We start from the raw sequence: 20,854 nt of genomic DNA on the forward strand, positions 1-20,854 counted from the left end.
TCAACGCCACAGCGGTGACTTTATGTAAGACATTTTTATGCTATCCATCTCTCCCTTTTTTTCCCTCTCTCTCTCTCTCTTTTTATGTCTGTCTCTCTCTGACTGGGTTTTTGACAGTTTGGAAAGTTTGAAGTCATGGTTTTTAATCAGGGCCTTGTGGCCGGGCCGAGCATGGCGTGGCGTGGCATGATGGCTCAGTTTAAAGATGTGGGTCTGGGTCAGGGCCAAGCCTGGGTGGCACTGCTCAAAAGAGAAGGGGGGGGGGGGGGGCTGAGACCAAAGTGGAGAGAGGGAGATGTAAAAGAAAGAAAAAGATGAGGAAGAATTTACACAGAATGTAACCAAAGCACACCGCTGAGTCGAGCCTAGACCTCCAAAGACCTCCACCGGCCGCATTAACATGAGCTCATTATGTGTGGGCATGCATGTGCTCATACAGTATGACTTTGGTGAAAGAGAGACTTACACACACACACAGACACACAGTGTTTGATAAGTGTGGGGAAAGGTTTCAAAGAGATGGATTAATCAAAATCATCCTGCAGGTTTTAGTCTCTATCGTTTACCGCCATGTCCTGCTGCTAATGTGTGTGAAATACGCAAATACTCTCACCCCCACTGTGGCAATCATGACTAAATGAACCATGATGAATTTAAACAATATTTTCTATTAGAATGCAAGCAAAGACAAAAACTCAGTGAAATGAAGGAGCTAGAATGGAGTTTAGTGAATTATCACATCTGACAATTTGATGTAATTTCACTTTTTGCAAATATTTTACATACAGTCATTTCAGAATCATCATTTATTTAGAAAACTGCAGACAACAACAGAGAAGAAATAAATAAAATCAGATAGGCACAAATAAAACCATCAGAGAGGATGAGGGGAAGCAATAAGGGCCATAAAAGTAGAGAATTCATACTGTTAGATGGCAAAATGAATAATAGAATTGAAATTATAATCAGTTAAATGATGCAAACTATTTGAAGAATGAAATAATAAAAAATGAAAAAAATAAAAGCTTGGAATTGTGTAAAACTCCTCCCACTTTTAGATTTTAAATTATTGTTAATGTATCAAAACAACAGTTTAATACTTTTTTGCAGCAGAGATGTTACCCAACACATCATGCAATCATAAACACAAAACAGGTTTTGTGGATCCGTGTGGGATATTTAAAGCATTTGAGGACCTAAGGGGTCTGAGGGAACATAAAATGAAAGGTCTGTCGTGTGGAGGAGCAAGGCCATGTAAAAGCTTTAAAATAATTGAAATAACTTTAAAAACCAATTCTTAAAGAAACTGGGGGCAAGGATTTCAAAAGTTGAGTTAATAGTTCAACTCTCTTTTTTCAGGTAAACACACATACATCTGCTCCTCTGCACTGCCTGATTCATTTCTTAACTGTATTGTTTTTGTGCTTTTCTTCAACTTTCTTTCTTAGATTTTTTACAGGGCTTTTAAAGCTTTTATTCATAGAGAAGGACAGTGGATAGGGTCAGAAACAGGAATGAGAGAGAGAGGGAAAGAAGCCATGGGCCAGACCTGAACATTAGCTGCCCACGTACATGAGGTGCAACCAGACAGCTAGACCATCTGTCCCCCTTTTTAGCCTTTCTGCTCTTTTGATCATATTAATTAGCAGTATGGTTAAGACAGTATATCATAGCTCTCATCTTGACATGTTTCACTAGATATTCCATTATCCCAACTTGTGATTTGTGTGTGTGGAGGCCTGGTGACGGTAACTCATGGGTTGCCTTAAACCAGTGGTTTCCAAGCTTTTTTTGCCAAAAGCACACCTGATATGAAGCCAAAAAACTCACGGCACACCATATTCATATCCATGCAAAATAGCCACTGTAACATGTTACATTATATGCAGTTCTTGTATAGTTGTAGCAGTAATGCATTAACCCTAACTCTCTCTTCCCCCTCTCTTATACATACTTACACATGACGGAGGCTACTAACAAAGGTCAGCAAGTAAACTTCAGTTAGCTTAGGCACCTGTGAATCTACCTGGGCAGCCTGTCCATGTATCATCTATGTGTGGGTAACACTAACACTGTTTCAACTGTGCATTTACAGTCTGTTCTTCAGCAGGTTGTGCTGCCCTCTCACCTCTCAGCAAAGATCTATTCAACTTTTCTGCATGGTTGGTTCTTACCCATCAATTTACTATCCAGCCTGAGGAACAGCATCCCTAAAATGTGCAGCAGTTTTTCAAAGTGTTTAGAAAGAGAGTTTTTTTGTGAGTGTTAACAAAATACAAGGTTTCTGCCTGTGGTTTCCAGGACGGTTCACAGAGACACTCAGTTAGCTGGCACATGGTTCAGGAAGAACAAGCATAGGAGTCTTATGTATTGTATGCTTTTTGAGATGCTTAATCCATTTTTTTTCAGTTTCAGTCTGATTCCAGTATAGATACCTGATATAAATTCTGATATAAAAAAAATCATAAAAATTAATATTCATTTTGTTTTTGGTGGTATTATGTCTAAGGTTACAAAAAGCTTTAGTAAACTTGAAACAGGATTTCTTATTCAAGGACCAGAGAGTGTTTTAAAATGCATAAAACTTAATGTATTTAAACGTTTTGCAGCAAAAAATGTAATGTTTTCAATTTAAATATTTGACTACTGTAAAAACAGCAGCAACAAGTGTAATCAACCAACTGCAGCAGGGCTACTGCAGCAAACGGAATATTTGAACTAAAAGTGCATTACTGTATAAAAAGTCAATATGTAATAAACTTTTACAAACATGAAAAAACTTGTTTTTGTACTTATTGAAACTCTTCAACTAGTACAAAAACAAGGATTCAGCTAAACAGGATATGAAACAAATATGAAGTTTTCAAACTAAAATTGACATGAAAGTCCAAGCTGGAAGTGAAAATACTGTATTTCCTGATAGTGGCGTTCACAATAAAAGCCCTCGAGGGAAACAGCTACAGACTTTTAGACCTTGTCCACATGGGGACGAAAACGATTTATTTCCGTTTCGTTTTGAAAATGTTTTCCAGAAATACAGGATAGTATCAGGAAACCACTGACAGTGACTGAAAACGCTGTACTATGTACACCAAGCCTGTTAGTGGCGCTGTAACGCTCCCACAGAAATGCACCAAAAAAGAGAAGAAGATCACAGAAAACTGCCACAAATTTTACTCCTGGTTGCCCCTCTGGTTGTTTGAGGTGGATTTAAGAACATCTGGTGTCTGCTGTTCTTGGTGGTGGTAAAGGAGCATCAGATTTTGCTGTAAAAGCCATAATAAGCTCAGTAGCTTCTGTAGCTTGAACACAACCCTGTAATCTGCCATTGTTGTTTTGATTCGACTCGAGTATGCGGCGCAGCTGGGCTACGCTATGAATGACGTAATTGTTTCAAGAATGATGCAGTTGGCTGTCCACATGGAGACGAAACAGTAAGTATTTACGGCCGTTTACAGCCTCCCAAAATGCTGTTTCCGTGTGGATGAGATGCCGATACGACAAAAAACTTTTGCACGTACTCCTGAACTTGTCTATGTGTGGACGGGGCCTTATTGTAAATTATTTGTAGGAAGTACCACGTTCATCATTGAATTACATTAGCTTAGCTGTGACCATCGTGTTAACAGTCAGCCTCACTGTCACTCTTTATAGCTGCTTCTCTGACCTTGCTAAATACCACAGCCTGCTTTTTTGAATAAGCATGGGCTTATATCAACCAACTTATGAGGTCAAACACCTTTAAACGGTCATTCAAGCCAAAGTCTCTGCAGTGCTGGGCTAAGAACGAATCACATTGAATTTAACTCACATTAAAGCACCAGACAGGCTGAGGGAGACGCTGGGCAAAACAAATACTTGTTTCATGTTGCTGTTGCAGACATCAAACTCTGGGAGGAGAGAGGACATCTTTTACATCATTACTGTGCTTAACATTAATCACACAGTCACAAACGGGTGACGTGCTCTTTAGAGTGAAATATGAGGATGAGTGGACTCAGACTGAGTGGTTGTTGGTCACACAGCACACAGCTATGCTAGCAGCACCATTTTTTTTTAAATTAATGATTTTATTTAATGCTCAGGGTTTACAATTAACAACAACTTACATCATTTTGGGTCATTAACATAAGGGCAACGAGGGGGGGCAGTTGAACATATTATAGTAGAGAACATCATACAGGAGAGGGTACAGGGAGTATTGGCTATATGCTCCCAGGTTGGTAGAGAAGAAAGAAAAAAAAGAGGAAAAAAAGAGATAATAATGATATCATTAGTGCTATCAATAAGTTCATCGGCTTCAGTTAGTCCACCACAGCATGGAGTATTGGGGCAAATTTAAAAAAAATAGAAATAGGGAAACCTTTATGAGAAGTAAAAGTGAAAATCTGGTCTACTGTATTTACCTATCCAATTATATCTTGTAAACAGCTATTCTAAAAAGCAGGAAATGCAAGAGATCTGTCTGCAGAACGAAACTTCAGTTATAAATGGAATAAACTAGCAGAATCATTGTTTACAACACAATGCAGTGCAGTGCTGGTGACGTGAATAGCATAAATATCAGACCAGATACCGATGTTGGATCAGATCTGGACCATCTGTATTTGCTTTTTGTTTGTTGCTAACGTGAAAAACAGGGTTAGATTTGAACTATTGTAATAATAAAGACCTGGAGGATTCAAGGTATTGGCTGATTAATAAAGAGAAAGGTCCAGCTTCTAAAGAAAATACTTGCATGCTCTCTGTCTCTTTCTTAAACAGAAAAAAAGTTGGCTTTTTTTTAATTCTGAGGCTGTTTCCACTGCAGTCTCATCGTCAGACCCAGACTTCACTGCAACTAAACCTCAGCTGAGAGGCTGAGATAAAGATATCAGTTTATTGTTATGAGCTTTTACTTTTTTCTTTTGTTTGCTTCTGCACCTGTCAAAGCCTTTCGTTAAACCTTGTTTTTAACAATGCAAGATAAATAAATTGATTATATAAGGTGGGTTATCACAATCATAAAGGTTATGCTGGAACTTCTGAGTTTTATTTGTTTTTAGACATGATAATGCTATTTCCATGTCCCATGTTTAAAGACAGCAGGATGTTTTAAGAACTACTTAGGCATGTACAGGACAAGATCAGCAAGAGAGTCCATGTACCATTATCTTTACAGATTCACCAAAATAATACCAACTATGAGTTTCTCGTAGTCATTTTAACCATAGGAAGGGCTCTTTGGTCAGTGAACATGTAGATCCGCTTGGCTCTGCTCATAAAGTCAGTGGGATTAAGCAGAAAGCCAGGATTCAGTTTATGCCATCTGTCAAAGAGTCACTTTTATTTACCTGCCGGTAGTTTGAGAAAATTCACCCGACACTGCTTAGAAATACCTGCATTTGGCCGGTTATGGTTGCCAATTTCCCACCCTGGTTCAAAAGAAAAAGATAGGAGTTTTAGAGGGAAGAGTGAAAGAATGTGTTGAACAGAAGTGAGTGTGTGACGAAATGGTATGCCAAAACTAATAACTTTTGTGGCAAGACAAATTTCCTGCAAGCCGATCATATCACATTTTATTTACCTAAGAATTGCTTCACTTTAATTGTGAGCTGTATCATCATTTCAGGTGTATGAAATCATGGGTGTCATGTAAATCTTTATTTGGATTTTGGATTATAAGGATTATATTACTGGAGGCATGACGGATAAAAGAAAGAGAATTCCCCTTATGCCTCAGGTTGATTGTAATATAAGGAAAGGTAAGATGGTTATAGTGTGAGCACGTTTTTATATAGAACGAGTTTTTCTATCTCAATAAAGTGAATGCATATTTATGTGTGTCTAAGTGTGTGTGTGTCGTGCCAGGGCCACATTAGAGGAGCCTTTCAAGTCATGCTGGCCTCCTCCTACTCCTCTGCATAGTGCTTGTGTTGTGGTCTGCTCGGCAGCCAACCTCCCAGAACCCCTGCGAACTCTCTGTCTGTATATGAATGTGTGTATAATGTTATAGGGTTATTCCCAGTGCGTGGGATCCCCCAAAATCCTGCTGGATTCTTCTTTTTGTGCCCGCCTCTTCTGTCTCATATCAGCATCTCATTTTCTTTGTGATTTACACAAAAGAAATCTCCAAAAGTTATGAGTACTGTCAACTTTGAGAGAGTGTGACTCAGTTTAGCTGTCACCTTCATACTGCTATGATAAGTCTGCAGCTCTAATGTAGTCGATGATGAATGTTGAGCCTGGTTTACATTTCTTCATCTTTCCTTACTCACACACACACACACATGCAGCTCTTTGATAACAATGCCAATCGCTCCGAGCATGTGCTCACACATTTCAGCACCACCAGCACTTACTGTGAATTGGGTTCAGAATAAAAGGTTAGCTAACACTTTGATCCTCACCAAACAGAACACATGCTAGCACATTATTGCTCTGACACACCGCGCCATTGTGCGTTATGTACTGGCTGCAGGGGGCCAGGGACAGTGTGTACATCTTTTATTTGCCTTCAGTATCTTTACAGCTCTTCTCTCCACATGCTCGATTGTAGCTGCCTACTGTGAAATAATACAACATGTTTAAGCTAATGAAAGTCTCAGCGGTCTAGCAGCCTTCATTAAGACTATGTTTTCTTTATTCCACAAACACATCAGCACATTACTCTCACCTGAACTATTTCTCTTCACACCAAGTCTATAAAAGCAATTATGGTGCTTATGTTGTGTTTATTAGCTGTGATAGCTAGCCTCGTCGTAATAGCTTACCTTATTGTGTGTCAGGGAGGGTTAAGTGTTTTTCATGGAGGGCTTGTGTACATGCAGGAAAATGTGTTTTTTAAGGTCACAAATCAAGTGATTAATTGAGGAAATACTGCTCAGATTAGGTTGTTTGCAGATGACGTCACGTCACAGTAACAGATGGGGGGCAGGAAATGATTTCTGCAGATGTCAGGTCAGGTATAGGAGCGTATGCCAGTTCAGCATTTTGCCACATCAACCTTGGTCCTATACTATTCTGGCCGGCTTATAGCCATCATCCAGGCCTGTGCCAGGCCCATGCTACATCTCTCCAGTATCCCCCCACCTGACCCCTCCAAGATGCATGTGGTTGCCCCAGCGTCTGGACCAGCTAACTGGGTCCTGCACCCAGTATGTGGTGAACTGGATCAGGCCCAGTTCAGGCAACTGAAGCTTCCCATCCCCGCTCTCCTGAGCAAGTCTGCATTAGACACACGGTCTTGCCAATGATGCCCAAAGATGTACCGAAGAGGACTTTCGTCTGCATGCTTAAATACCGGGAACGCTACAGTAGCTTGCCTAGCTAGCCCATAGCCCCATGCAGGAGTCCAAGTCTGTACTTGATCTCAGCCTCACAGTCAGTGGAATCAATGGGTTACGCTGCCATGCTAGGTGAAGTGCTCCACAACTTCAATGCTCTCAGTGTTCTCAGACACAGATTTGATGGCAGCAACCAAAGCATCCCCAAATGCCTGGATCTTTGTTTTTGCCTAAGAGACGTGCATTCCCAATTCTTCAGCCTCCTCACTCAGCAAGTTAAGAGCCACCAAGGACATCTACAGTCTACACAAGGATTACAGCATCATCAGCAAAATCCAGATTAGTGATCTAGACATCCCCAGATGACCCTCCACACTCGCTGCCCCTTATACCTGCCCCATTATCCAGTCCATACAGATACTTAAGAGCGTAGGGGCTAAGATGCACCACTGCTGGGGAGAGCTACCTAAATGTAACAAAGCTTGTGAGTTAATTCAGTAAGTAATCTCGCACCTAAATCACATGACTTCCATCCTCCTAATGTAGTGGTCAATTTAAGCTGTAAGCTTTCTTATCTCCTCTGCTCTGCAACTGCCTGCTCTGCCCTGAGTCAGCACTGTGCTCTCGCTTTCAACCCACCTCCACCCCAGCATCCACCTGTTGGCTCTGACTGTTTTTTTTTTTTTTTTTTTTTTATGTTATCTCTTCACTCCTCAAATTCGGCATTTAAAATAAATCTATGAGGAGTGAGGAAGTCTGACGCCAAACTATGTTGCCATAATAAATGCTTGAACAAACTACAAACATGAGAAGACTGAAATACCAAAGTTTCTTTCTGTTTATGGCTGTGACAAATGTTCAGATAGGGAAGAGCAATCTTGAGCTACTTAAAGAGCTCAGGGAGAAACAGGGGCACATGGGGATTAGGAACCTTACCCTAAGGTCTGGAGGAGCAGAGTCAGAGTCCCTCACATAATGGTCCGTTTCCATCAGTTGGGTTCCATACAGTTTTTGATGGTTTTGTACTGTAAACCCTGATCTTTTATATTTTTCTACAGCTGATATCTGTCCAACCTTGCTCACTGCAATGAGAACTCTATCACTATATTTTTAGACATTAGCTCAGTTATGAAAGTCAGTCTTACGGCCCTTCATTTGGTTCTGGTTTGGTTTGGAAAATGGAAAAAGGACACTGGCTCTCAAACGGGACCAGCTTGTCCAGAGCTAACTTGTAGAACAGGCTTGTTTGGAGATGACCCATTGGTGTATTCATGTTGGCTCTCCATAAGTAATTTGTATTGTCTTGAGAGGTTATAGATGATCGTTAAACAAAGAAAGAGTAATTGATTAATAACTTGGTCCCATATATCACAGGGTTTGTTTGCTTAATAGTATATAACAATTGCCATTAAAAGCATGTTTGTGACAAAAAGAGGGAGAAAAGCTGTTAAAGAGGAGAGGCTAGCCTCTTAGCTCAGTACAAAACTCCTCAAGACTCTTGTTTCCCCTCTCATGGCTAGATGTGTTGTAGGAGGTCTACAGAACTAAGTAGTTTGTGATGTCAATTGCTCGCTTGACACACCAGATAGATTGTTTCATATTTCCATTAAATGTATATATTTCACATTCATTTTGGAACCCTCCCATTGAAAGTTCTTGGAAGGTGATTGGATGAATGTTCTGTCTGTCACATTCATTATGGGCCAATCAGAGTGACAGAACTAAACAAGGTTGTATTCATGCACAGCTCCAGGCAAATGCTTCCATAGTTTATAAACAGTGGAGCTTGATGTGGATAAAACCCACGCTGAAGAAGGCTGGGGGGAAAGAGTGAAAATGTCTTTGCCAAGAGATGCTTTCACTGTGGCTCTCTTTATTTGATAGAGAATTGTGGTTCAGCTCCAAAAAAACTGCTGCTAAACTATAGCTACATCTGAGCTAAAAGCTACACTGGCAGCAGCCATTGTTATCGACTTCCAGTGCCACTAAACCATGCCATGGCCACCTCCTGGTACTCATTAAATTAAGCTGATTGGTAAGATCCATCCCTAGATGTGGGGAAATTCATTTTTTTAGGTAAAACTGAAGAGATCATACAAAACCTAAACAGAAAAATGACTAATGATAGATAGATAAAGCCTACTTATCTTTCATACCCAATGATTCCTGCAGCCCTTCACCTGCCCACAACTGGCTTTTGTGCATCATCAGGACCACATTACTGCAAACACCATATAATCAATATTTCATCCAGTAATTGTGAGTTGCATCCACTGAAATATGCAACCGAAAGATACATTATTCATTTTGTTGGTTTTATGATTTTAGCCGATTATAGATCAAACAAAAGTTGACCAATACAAGGGATCCATTGTTACCAGTGCTACTTTTCCCATGCCTTGGAAGGTCAGAACTATTTATAAATGCAAAAAATTACTGGACCTTTGAGTACAGGGTCCGACATTAAGGTTTTTGCCTACTTGCCCTTTAGGGCAAGTGCTTCCAAAATCTACTTGCCCCATCTAAATTCCTACTTGCCTGTCTAGGAGGTACTTTTTCTGGCTGTCAAGTGCATACATTTGCTCACAACATACTTAGAACTAAAAATCATTGCCTGTCGACTGTGGAAAGCAATACATAACACTTCTTTCTTAATGAAACTGTATTTATTAGCTATGTGTTAGCCCGGTGAAAATTATATTTAACTTTGTACAGATCAGTGCAATGTGAAAGCTGCACCAGGTTGTTTTCCGAAGAAACTCAAACTCAGGAACTTCATATTTACAATACTAATGAAGTAATAATACAAACTCAAAAATAGTTTTTGTAACTGATGAAACCAACTATTCTCAGAGGAAAATGAGTTCAGCAAAACACTGACACTAGAGAGGTGGTGGGGTCTGCTACATATGCACCAAGTATAAAATGGTGCTTTTCTTCTGTTTTTATTTAGTTTATTCATCATGAAACTGAAGAAATTTTGCCAACACATGAAAATCAACCAATTAAGATTTTTCTTGTTTGATGAAAAATGTTACGTCTACGTCTACGCCTGACTTACGTCTGACGTCTGCACGTCAGCAGACACGCTCAGCCAATGGAGGCAGCGACACACGGCATCTGGCTACTCGGGGGTTCCATAAGAGAGAGGAAAATAATAAAATTAATTATGAATAGAAAAAGAGCTCAGAGTCGTGCTTGCCCGATCTGGCATGTCCTTACAAGTTTTGCTGCCCGTCGGCTTTTTGAAGTTGTCCCGGGCATTCAGGCAACTGTTAATGTTGGACCCTGGAGTAACTGTTTGATTTCTAAAGAGTATTATCTACAAGGCTGAGTAATATTCCTTTAAAACTCTAAGGCCAATCAGGGCAAACAGATGTGTTACACGGGCGGTTTTTAGATGACCACTGGCAGCTAACAGTGCCATGGAGAAGTTGTGTCCTCCTGTGTCTTTGTACTTTTTTAAACACTTTATGGACAAATTAGATTAAATAGAACAAGACAACAACAAGTTCATATAAGTGAAAAAACTGTGGACAAACAGCCCATCCTCCAGAATATTGCCTGTAGGACACAAAAATAAAACACTGCAGATCACACACAGACAAAGCCACAAAAATAAACATATGGACAGTGAGGAAGGGAAAAAAATCCCTCTATTTTTATATTTTTGAGCATTAGAAGGATGGACCACCTGAGGCGATGTGAGCTCATAGTTTCAGGATAGATGAATTGTTAACAATATTCATAAATGTGTTCCAGATTTTGTAGAATCTGTGGATAAATCTGTTGATGCTGCATTTTATTTTCACTCTGAATCACAGATAGGATCAAACATCGCAAATAGGGAAGGAAAGGCGACCTTTGTAAAGAAACCAGGGAATTTCTTATTTGTACAGCATGTGTGCAAATTCTTTGATAAAGAAAACATAAGAAAAAAGCAGCAAACTCAAACAAAAGACAAAAAGACAGAACAAATGAAATCAGCAGAACCCACAGTTAAAGAATCTAACCAAAAACCTGATCAAGATAATAATTCAGCAATGTAATAAGGCATCATGAGATGCAATGCAAACTTAGACATCACATTACATCAGTTAGAGTGCAGGCATCATAAGATACTATGCAGCTAAGACTCCATAGACATCATCAGAATTTAGGTATCACATTGACTTCATAAGTAGCAAAAAATTATCGGAACCCAGGCAATACAGGAACCCAGCAACACAGGCTGAGACAATGAGGACTAAAATTTAAGATGTGAGAAATTAAAAGGAAGACAAATGGGAATCAAAACACAAGATCAACAAACACAGTAAAAGCCAAAATGTAAATAAAGGGGGCCAAAAGAAACGCTTGTGATTAATCTCGAAACCTTAACGAATTAAAAAAAAAAAAAAAAACCACATTTTTATCATATGACTAAGTTTGACCACAAAATACCTCATAGTCCTCCAGCAATGGATGCTTACATGCCTGACCCAGGTCTGCTTAATGGCAATTTTCTTTTTTAAAAGCTGGTGAATGTTAGTTCAGATAATACAAAAATTGTGGGTACATGCTGCAGTGATGAACTGTCTTTACACTGATCGAGTCTTAAGTATCACCTATGGGCAAAACACATCTTTGCTAATGTTTGCAAAGACGCTAACAACAACACAGAATCAGACCATGGTAATACCACTCTCTTCAGCTGCTTCAGGACAGTTTTCTTCTTCAGCTGCTCAGATAAATGCTGAAAAGTGCTCCAAAACTTTAAACAAGTCCTGTTTGTTGACAATATTAATCCATTATAGAAATCTGCGGTGGAATTGGCAAAATGGAAGTTAATTAGCAAACTTTATGAGCTGAAGATGGAAAATATGATGAGTTTAGGTAACCTCAGTAAATTAGACAACTGTATTCTATATGTTATGATGTGTTCCAATGTCATGAAAATTTAGTTTCTGATCAGAAACTTCAATAAATACAGAGTAAATATATGTTTATATTTGAGGAATAAAAAAGATATGACAGACTGAATCATAGCTTTTTAACTCAAGCACGACTCAGCTAAGTCCACTTGTAGTTTAAATGTTTGCCCTTATTTTGTCTTTCCACCAAACTATAGAAAGTATTGATAAGGACTCAGATCAGCACTTTCAATGTGCTGTTCATAGAATTAAAAGAATGAAAATAAAACACTTAACAATAACAACTTTTAAAAATCTAAAAACATAAAAATATACTTAAACTTTAAAAAAATGCTGTAAATAATCATGATTAATCACAGCGTAGTGATGTCATTAACTTCATTATTTTTTAAATTGAGTAACAGCACTAGAAATAATTCAAGATAAAACAAGCTCTACAACTACAAGGGCAGTAAAATTGATTAGTATGATAGCAAAGGTATACAAAAAAGAAGAAATAAATAGATAAAATCATTAAAGTGAGAAAGATTATATAGATTAAAAACAGCCAAAGGGACAAGGAAATAAAATCAGGTTAATAGGGAAAAAAAGAAAATAAAAGAGTGAGAGGAAATAAAATATGCAAAATAAATAAAAGAAATGAAAAACCTTGGAGAAGAAAAATATGAAGAAGACATCACATCATAGCAGGAGTTTTAAGAAGGGATTTAAAAGATGTCACTAATTCTGCATACCTTATCTCTTCAGGTAGGCCATTCCAAAGTCAAGGGGTCCTGATGGAAAAGGCCCTTTCATAGGAAGCTCATAGGAAGTTAAAAGAACTCTTAAATAGATTAGAGCCAGACCCCTGAGTGCTTTAAAAGTAACGAGTAAAACCTGTCATTTTACAGAGTCACCTTCCCATTGCTCCCATTTTGAGATACAGGGGTGCCACTGTACTTTCACATTGAATCAACACTTGGGTCACAGTTTGGGATTTATCATTGTGTTATGGCGTTTTGAAAGCATGAGAGGTAGGTGTGATAGTGTGAGAGTGACATGCAAATACACTCAGATAAGCACACAAACAGAATGTTTTTATTGGCTTTGCTATTTTTTGGCCCTTCCAGTGCTAGCTCAGCAGTGAAACAACTCTGCCTCACTATTACTGCTCTATATACTGGAGTAGTGTAAAAGAGGCTATACAGTATGTAAGGCTGGCAGCAAGTTCTAACATTTAATAATGGAAGCTTTGACTCAAAAGAGCGAATCATCCACCAACTGGTACTACTAAACTGAGATGTTGAACCCAGTAATGCTCCTCTTTGCATTGCCATCGGTGTGAGAGCCTGTGAGTACTTGGATAAGATCCTGAAGGGCAGATTGAAGCCTTGCATGGAAACCTCTGCCATCTGTTGATAACGGTGTTTGTGAGTGTGTTCATAGCTGGATGTGGCATGTAGTTACATACCTGAGCTAATACTTACAATCAGGTTAGAAAAAGCTCTGGTGAAATACATTTGGTGTATCCCAGAAATATTTGATATCAGTGGATTGTTATTCAAACTTTGGCTGACAGTAGTAGCTGTTTTCTAGTATAATACTTGTGAAGAGCCTGACAGAGAATATAAAACACTATGTAAGACTGTTCTATTTCCATTCTTGTTTGCTGAATCTAATATATTTTACTTCCAGACCATTTCACAGATTTAGCTGGTGTGTACGAGTCTGTGTGTGTGTGTGACTGCATATGCATTAACCAACACTTTTGCACATTTGTGTGCATGTGTGTTCACTTGTGGACTGTGAATGTGTGCTCCTACATACCTGCTGGGCGGTGCTGAATTGACTGGGTCCGGTCAGCATGAGTAAGCAGCCAGGGGAAGATTGAAGCAGCCTGATGCGGTAGCTCTGGGCTACCGAGGATATCATTACTCCGGGTGTGTAGCCAGCCAAAACAGAAGCCCCCAACCGGAGTTTCATCAAGGTGGACCCCCATCTGCGAGTAGGGGGAGGATACCAGTTAACCTGTTGTCCTACAGTGAGGAGCGGTATTAAGCAGCAGGTGGAAAAAGAAAGCATCCCGTGACTAGAATGAGTTGGAAACAGGAAAGTGTGCAGATACAGCAGAGCAGGCAGACACTCTTACTGTGGAAGATTGTCTCCTTTGATTTCCCTTCCCTGCTTCTCTTGCAACAAAACAGGAAATACAATACAGGATAAACAAAAGGAATTTTTTTATGTTTGCCTAATTAACATAATTTTGTTGAAATATTTTTATTTTCTTTTGAATGTACATTATTTTTAAGCTCTAGCAGTGAGATCAGTCCCTATATCACAGCCAGCCACAAGGGGGAGATTGAGATATTTTCTGTGGCTATCATGTTGTTTATCACTGGGTTTGATGCTAATATGCTGTGTAATAAAATGTGAAAAACCCAAGCAGGAAAACAGCATTTTCAAAACACCTGAAGATGAAAGTCAACACAAAAAAAACTCAGTTTTGATCAAGGATGGACTGATATATACATGTTTAATATGCATTATATTTGCATGTAATGACGGACAGGTCAGTTTTTGAAAAAGTCACTCCTGATTCAATTGTTTTGATCTCAGTTGTTCATGGAGTTGTTTTTATAGCTGTAGGACATTTATATGAAGAAAAAAAACAAAATACAGATACTACAACATACTTTTTTCCTCTGCACATGTTCTGAATTTGTTTACGTTCTGGGGGCCCGATGGGAAAATGTGAGGGTCCTGATGTGGCCACCGGGGCCACCAGTTAATGATCACTGCTGTAGGGCCTCTGGGTGTTTGCATTAAGACTTTTTATGAATTTGTAGTCTTTTTTTTTCCACACATGCACTGCTGAAAAAATCTTGTACATTTGAGCCAGAATGCCTGTTAATCCTTACCTTGCAAAGCCAATGCACTGTCCAGATTACATGTCTATCATCAGGCCTATCCATGTTGCAAAGCTTCCATCTAAAATGTTTGTGCTCAGTCAGAGAATGCACAATCAATGAAACCTAGGCAGTAGCTACATGTGGGGTTTAGTTGTACTGCAAGCTTGTAAAAAAATGGCGGTAAGCTCGGATGTAGACATGATGGCAGTCTTTTATCACATTGCACCACGTTTATTTAGAAAAAGAAGAACAAGGAACCATATTGGTGGTGAATATGCTTTTGATCTCCTCTTGGCCAAATCGACATGCATACATTACATTACTGTTTTTTCGTTTTGTTTTGTTTTGTTTTTAGTTCCTGCTTGTTTCTGTCTTGTTTTGAAGATGGTGCCTTGTATTGAGCGCACATCTATGATAAATTCCTCAAGAATATACAATACAATACAATAACTTTATTTGTATATGTGTTATTTGTGTATATGTGTCTGTCTCCACCGGCAGCACCACTGCCTGTGTGTGAAGATGCTTTAAATGTAATAAATCAAATCCTACTAATGATTTCAGGTCAATTTGGCAAACAATTACGTGCACCACATTGTGTCTTCTCTAATGTCATTCTGTTAAAAGTGCAACATTGGTAGAAGTGTGATCTATGGCGATGTGAGTTTGAAAACAATTTAATTCTTTTTTTCTGTGTGTAGATCAGTGATGAGTAGTGATGAAGTTTGGCTATTAATAAATAAAGGGACTGTATGCTGCAGCAGCAAACTTAAGCTCAATTAAACTATCAACACACGTAAACCTATATGGAAAAGAGAAACAAACTAGCTTCTGGTGTCCGTCAAAGCACTGGTGCTCATAGAAGGGAAGTATTCATTATAGGGATTGTTGTTGATTTACGGTATGATTTGCGTTGATCTTATCTTTTGAACTGTTATGATGTGTCTTTCGCCATGCCCCTAGAGGCCAGAGAGAAAAAAACTGCTGCATGCTTTCCTGTACACATACCCGTGGTGACTTCAAGATAATTACTCTCATCACTACACCCTGAGGAAGGCAGAAGCCAATACTCTGTGGTGTATTTTCATGTTTCTAGCCCTGTGAATTATAGGCCTTTTACATTTTTAAACCATTTGGAGTGCCTGGACCTGGATTATTTTTGCCAATTTTTTTTGGTCATAAGTTTTCCATCTCTACAATACATCTAAACCTATCTTAACATTTTTTATATGAAACATAGATGAAGATTATTGATGTCTATTGGTTATTTTAGTTTCTTTGTAACTTTTTATAGGCTTCCCGGCAGGACAGAACCCGCCAGTCTGTGCAACATAAGCACACATAATTAAGGCCCATCTTTATTAGTTCAGAAGCTCACAGAAAATCATTTCACATTCTTAGATACTGTAAGATAATAGTTGTAGATTATAATTTCGATTGAGGAAGGAGTGCATTGGAGCTTTATTGCACAGAGAGGACTGAGGATTATTTCACTCTGCTTACCTGTGGAGTTTTAAAAACAATGGTTCAACTTGAAATCACTTCCAGCACCCCTGTTATCAATGTTGTTTTGTTTTGTTTTGTTTTGTTTTTTTGATTGAAGCATTTTGTTCAAGGATTAAATGAAGTCTCCTGCAGAAGCAAAAACATGTTTTGTTTTGTTTTGTTTTGTTTTTTTCTTTTTTTTAATCACCTGGCGGTAATACTGTTTAACCAGGTGAAATTTGGGGAAGGTTTGGCAGTACTGAAAAAAGGATACTGCCTAATGCTAACTATTGAACAACTAATGATACTGATACTCTGATACTGCAGAATTTTAGGGGAAAATCTCTGTGTTTTACACATGTGTGAAAAAATCTATAGTTTAATTATAAACCAAGTCTTACAACGATTTAGCTTTGCTTTACTCTCAGCCCACAGAAATGTATCTCTAAAAATTTCCACTCTAAGGAAATATCAGAGATATTTTTGGTACGGCGCTTTGACAGAACAAGTTGATGCATGGCTGCTGGCAGCGACATCAGCAGTATCTTCGTACGGGAATTGGACCGTCTCCCCTCTGTGAGGTAACCCATAGGCTATGAATCACGCTGCCTTGCTCCAGAGTTCTGTGGTCCTCGGGGTTGACAGTTTGACCGCTCTTCAATGTGGTTGCTCTCCTCTCTGCTTACGCTCCTCCCATCCCCATCGCCACACATTCCAACCACTGGACCAGTCACGTAAGGTCAAGAAAATAGAATAGGGTTGAACAGAACAGAATAAAGGTTGTTTGTGATTTATGTTCTTTTTGCTGGCTTGTGAGTCCAAATTTGCCCTGTCACATCATGAGGCATTTTCAGATTAAGGACCACAGTCTGTTCTGGACAGAAGTGACTGATGGATAGCAGAAAGCATAAAGAGAGAGACAAGGGGCTCAAGGGAAGAGTATTGCTGTCTGTTTCTTTTGCTGCTTGTCTGTTTTGGCAGCTCAGACATGAAGCTCGTCTGGCAGTCTGCCTGTCTGATTTCTCTCTGGTCTCTCCTCCATACTGGTGGGTCACTGGTGTTTGGATCACTACAGCTGTCTGTTAACCACCGACTTGGACTGAGCCTTACCGGCATGTGTTTGATTTAGCTTAGTCATTTATTATAAATACACAGTATGAAAATTAAAGTCATATATCAGAAGACTTCAACTTGGAAGCATGAGACAAACAAAATACACAGACGGGACGAGGGAAGGTAGAGCCGGACGATATGGCCTAAGATTCATCTGATGTTTTTGTTTTTTTTGCCCTTTGCGGCAGTGGTATTATATCACAGTATTCCAAAATCAAAAAGGATATGCATTTAAATGTATATTTATGTGCTCCAACCCACATTCAACCCTAAAACAAACCAGTGATGGCATACTGAACTCATGTCTGTGCAGAAGATCACAGAAAAAATGTTTTTTTGGGCCTCTCTGTGGTCACTTCTCTGTTACCGTACTTGTAGTTTTAAGTTTCATTTCTCTCCTGCTGGGGTTTGTCAAGCTGCTCCTGACAATGCCACAATTCCTAATGTGGCTGTTCACAATTAAAATACTCGAACAAAATAACAACTGCAAACTTTTACTGTGAAGAATTTTTTGGAAATAGCATGTTTATCATTGATTCAACTAAACATTAGCATCTTTGGCTTAGCAGTGCAGTAGGGATGCACATTGTCTTTTTGCCATATATATGGTATGCAAATATTTCCAAACTCAATTTAGCTGATATGAAGACTGATACCAGTACTGATACTGATGCAGACACATCTTTTTATTAGGACTGAATTATTTGGGAAAATAATCTAATTGCAATTTTTTCCCCCAATATTGCGATTTGAAATGGAATTATTTGTAAAAGTTCCTCATCTTATGTATTTTTCAACAAAAACAATAAATAAATCATTCTATATTATAACCATCAAAATATTAGATCAAACAAGGGCTAAAAAATTTTAATGTAAATTTATATCTAATTGTGATCATTTTTAACAGTATTGGGAATCGGACATGAATTCTTGTATTGAAGAGAATGATAATTTCCATGTCATTTTCTTAATCAGTAAGAAAAACCTACAAAAAAAGAAGGAAGTAGGATTTTTTGTAGACTATTCTTAAAAAAATGGCACTTGAATGATTGCATGACATGCAATGCATAAATCTCTGCTGCAAAAAAATGTCTTAAACTGGTATTTTGGCACACATTTCATGTTAAAGAAATATTGCACCTTCTGGGATTTGAAAATTGCAGCAGTCCATATTGCAATTTTTTTCTCATTTGTGATTAACTGCCCTGTCCTACTTTTTTATTGTAAAAAACACCAGGTGTCTGTAGGGTAAAGAGGGGCTGAGACAAGCGAGGCTTAGAGAGGAGTGTGGAAGTAGACAGCCTGGTAGGTTTTTTTACGCTTTGGGCTTCATTCAAAATGTTTGAACCGAGTTCTTCCACTACAGCTCACAGCTTGTGTTAAAATAACTAGGATGTTTCTAAGCGTCTATTTCCCCATTGGGCTAAACCCTCATTTAAATTTCGTTTAACCAACCAGTCTAAAGAGGAAAAAACAGTCAAATTCATCACAGGGTCACTGTGTGTCAGCAGGTGTGATGTTTGCCTGATGTATTCTGTACAGCTAACACTAGCAGCTAGCCCCGCCAGCCTTCGATCCTCTCTACAGATTAAGATCATGGTTTGATATGTGGCCTCTTTTCACTTTGGTTGAGTACTTATACGTGCCTACAACCCTTGACAGCCCACACTTTATTTCCATTTACTACATCAAAATCTGTCACACTGCGCTGTTCCTACTACATGCTAACCGCTAAGCTACTGCTGGATTTCTCATATTTCCGCTGGTAAAGCTTAGACAGGAAGGCAGCAGCCATTAATAGAGGCTTTTACAGTTTAAAAGTGCTTAATAGTCTGGGATTTCAAGCCTGTGTTTATAAAAAAATGATAGGTAATTAGTTTAACCGACTTGTAAATCTCATGTCGGCTAATTTGATAAACAAATTTAACCGTTTAACCACACTCATCCTTAGTTAATACCTTCGAGGGATAAAGAGAGACGCTTTGTAAAGCGAGTACACTCACTGCATGTAGATGTTGTCATACACATTAAACTTGTAGAGGAAATGTCACACTTTTCACCTCACTGCTGTACGCCCTGATAATAACACAGACACAAAGAGGTGATGTTTGGCTTGTTACCTGTTTTTAAGTGTCGGAGCCCCTGATAGGGCTTTGTCTGAGCTGTTGTCTGTAAAATATCACTCTGCTATGCCAACAGTGTCGTTGGATATGCCTTGTGTGTGCACTACAATGTAGTGCATGCATTTAAACTGGTGATTCCAGTGTTGCAAAAATCCATTCTTTGGCAGAAATGTTATTTGTGATGATACTGATATCAGATCACCACCCAACACTGAGGGAAGGACGTAGCAAAATCCTTTGACACCAATTAAACACAACCAGAAAAGATAAATGTAAATATGTGGTAATTATGGAACTAAATAACAGTTATCCAGAAAATAGAGTTCTATTTGTACCTTTTAAAAGCAGCAGTGAGTTCATCAAAAGCTTAGTGAGTGATAAATGGACAGTTCATGCAGTGCAAGAGCGACCCTTAGGCAAGTGGTTTTAACGCTGCCCCAGGCCACACTCCAGCTGAGTTAAACATCCGATATGTGTGTGTGCGTGTGAGTAAGAGAGAGACATGACACGTCTGAGAGTGGGATGCAGTCACTTCCTCCCACTGGACTGAGCGACTGTTGTCAGCTTGACCCTGTGCCAGTTAACCCCTCGCCACCTCTTGCACTGCAGGCGAATGCCCCGGGTCTGTGTACTTGAAAGACAGCTTGTATGTGTGTGTAGCTTTTGCGTTCTCAGACCACAGGTGTCTGGTCATGGTGTCAGAGTGTTAAGAGGTCCGCTGAGACCCCTCCCCTCTCTCTGACTCTCCGCATCTGTGTTTGGAGGGAAGGAGCAGCATAAAGAGGAGGAGAGGTTGACGAGGGTTACCAATACATACCCTGAAGGGTGTGGGGCCTTCTTTGGGTGGGGGGCAGTAGCTGACAAGCAGGTGGCTATGTTGACAGTAACCCTTCGTACTTAAAACCCACCTCCCCCCCTGCACACACTTCAATAAATCGTGCAGAGTCGAGCATAATTGCAGAGCCTGATTGGAGGGGAATGCAGAGGGAATCCCCTTTTACACACACATGCATGCACATGCTCATTGGATCTTTTTTCTTGGGGTCAAAGGTGGCAGAAAGAGAGGA

At 39.2% G+C, this 20,854-nt stretch overlaps 1 protein-coding gene across 5 annotated transcripts in view; it reads left to right on the top strand.

The window, feature by feature from the left end:
- LOC121523994 (cytoplasmic dynein 1 intermediate chain 1) overlaps positions 1–20,854 on the top strand; it is a 110,417-nt gene that overhangs the window by 28,054 nt on the left and 61,509 nt on the right. The gene's annotated exons all lie outside the window — the stretch shown is intronic.

Source organism: Cheilinus undulatus, linkage group 16 (assembly GCF_018320785.1).
Source record: "Cheilinus undulatus linkage group 16, ASM1832078v1, whole genome shotgun sequence".
In the NCBI taxonomy this organism is placed as follows: domain Eukaryota; kingdom Metazoa; phylum Chordata; class Actinopteri; order Labriformes; family Labridae; genus Cheilinus; species Cheilinus undulatus.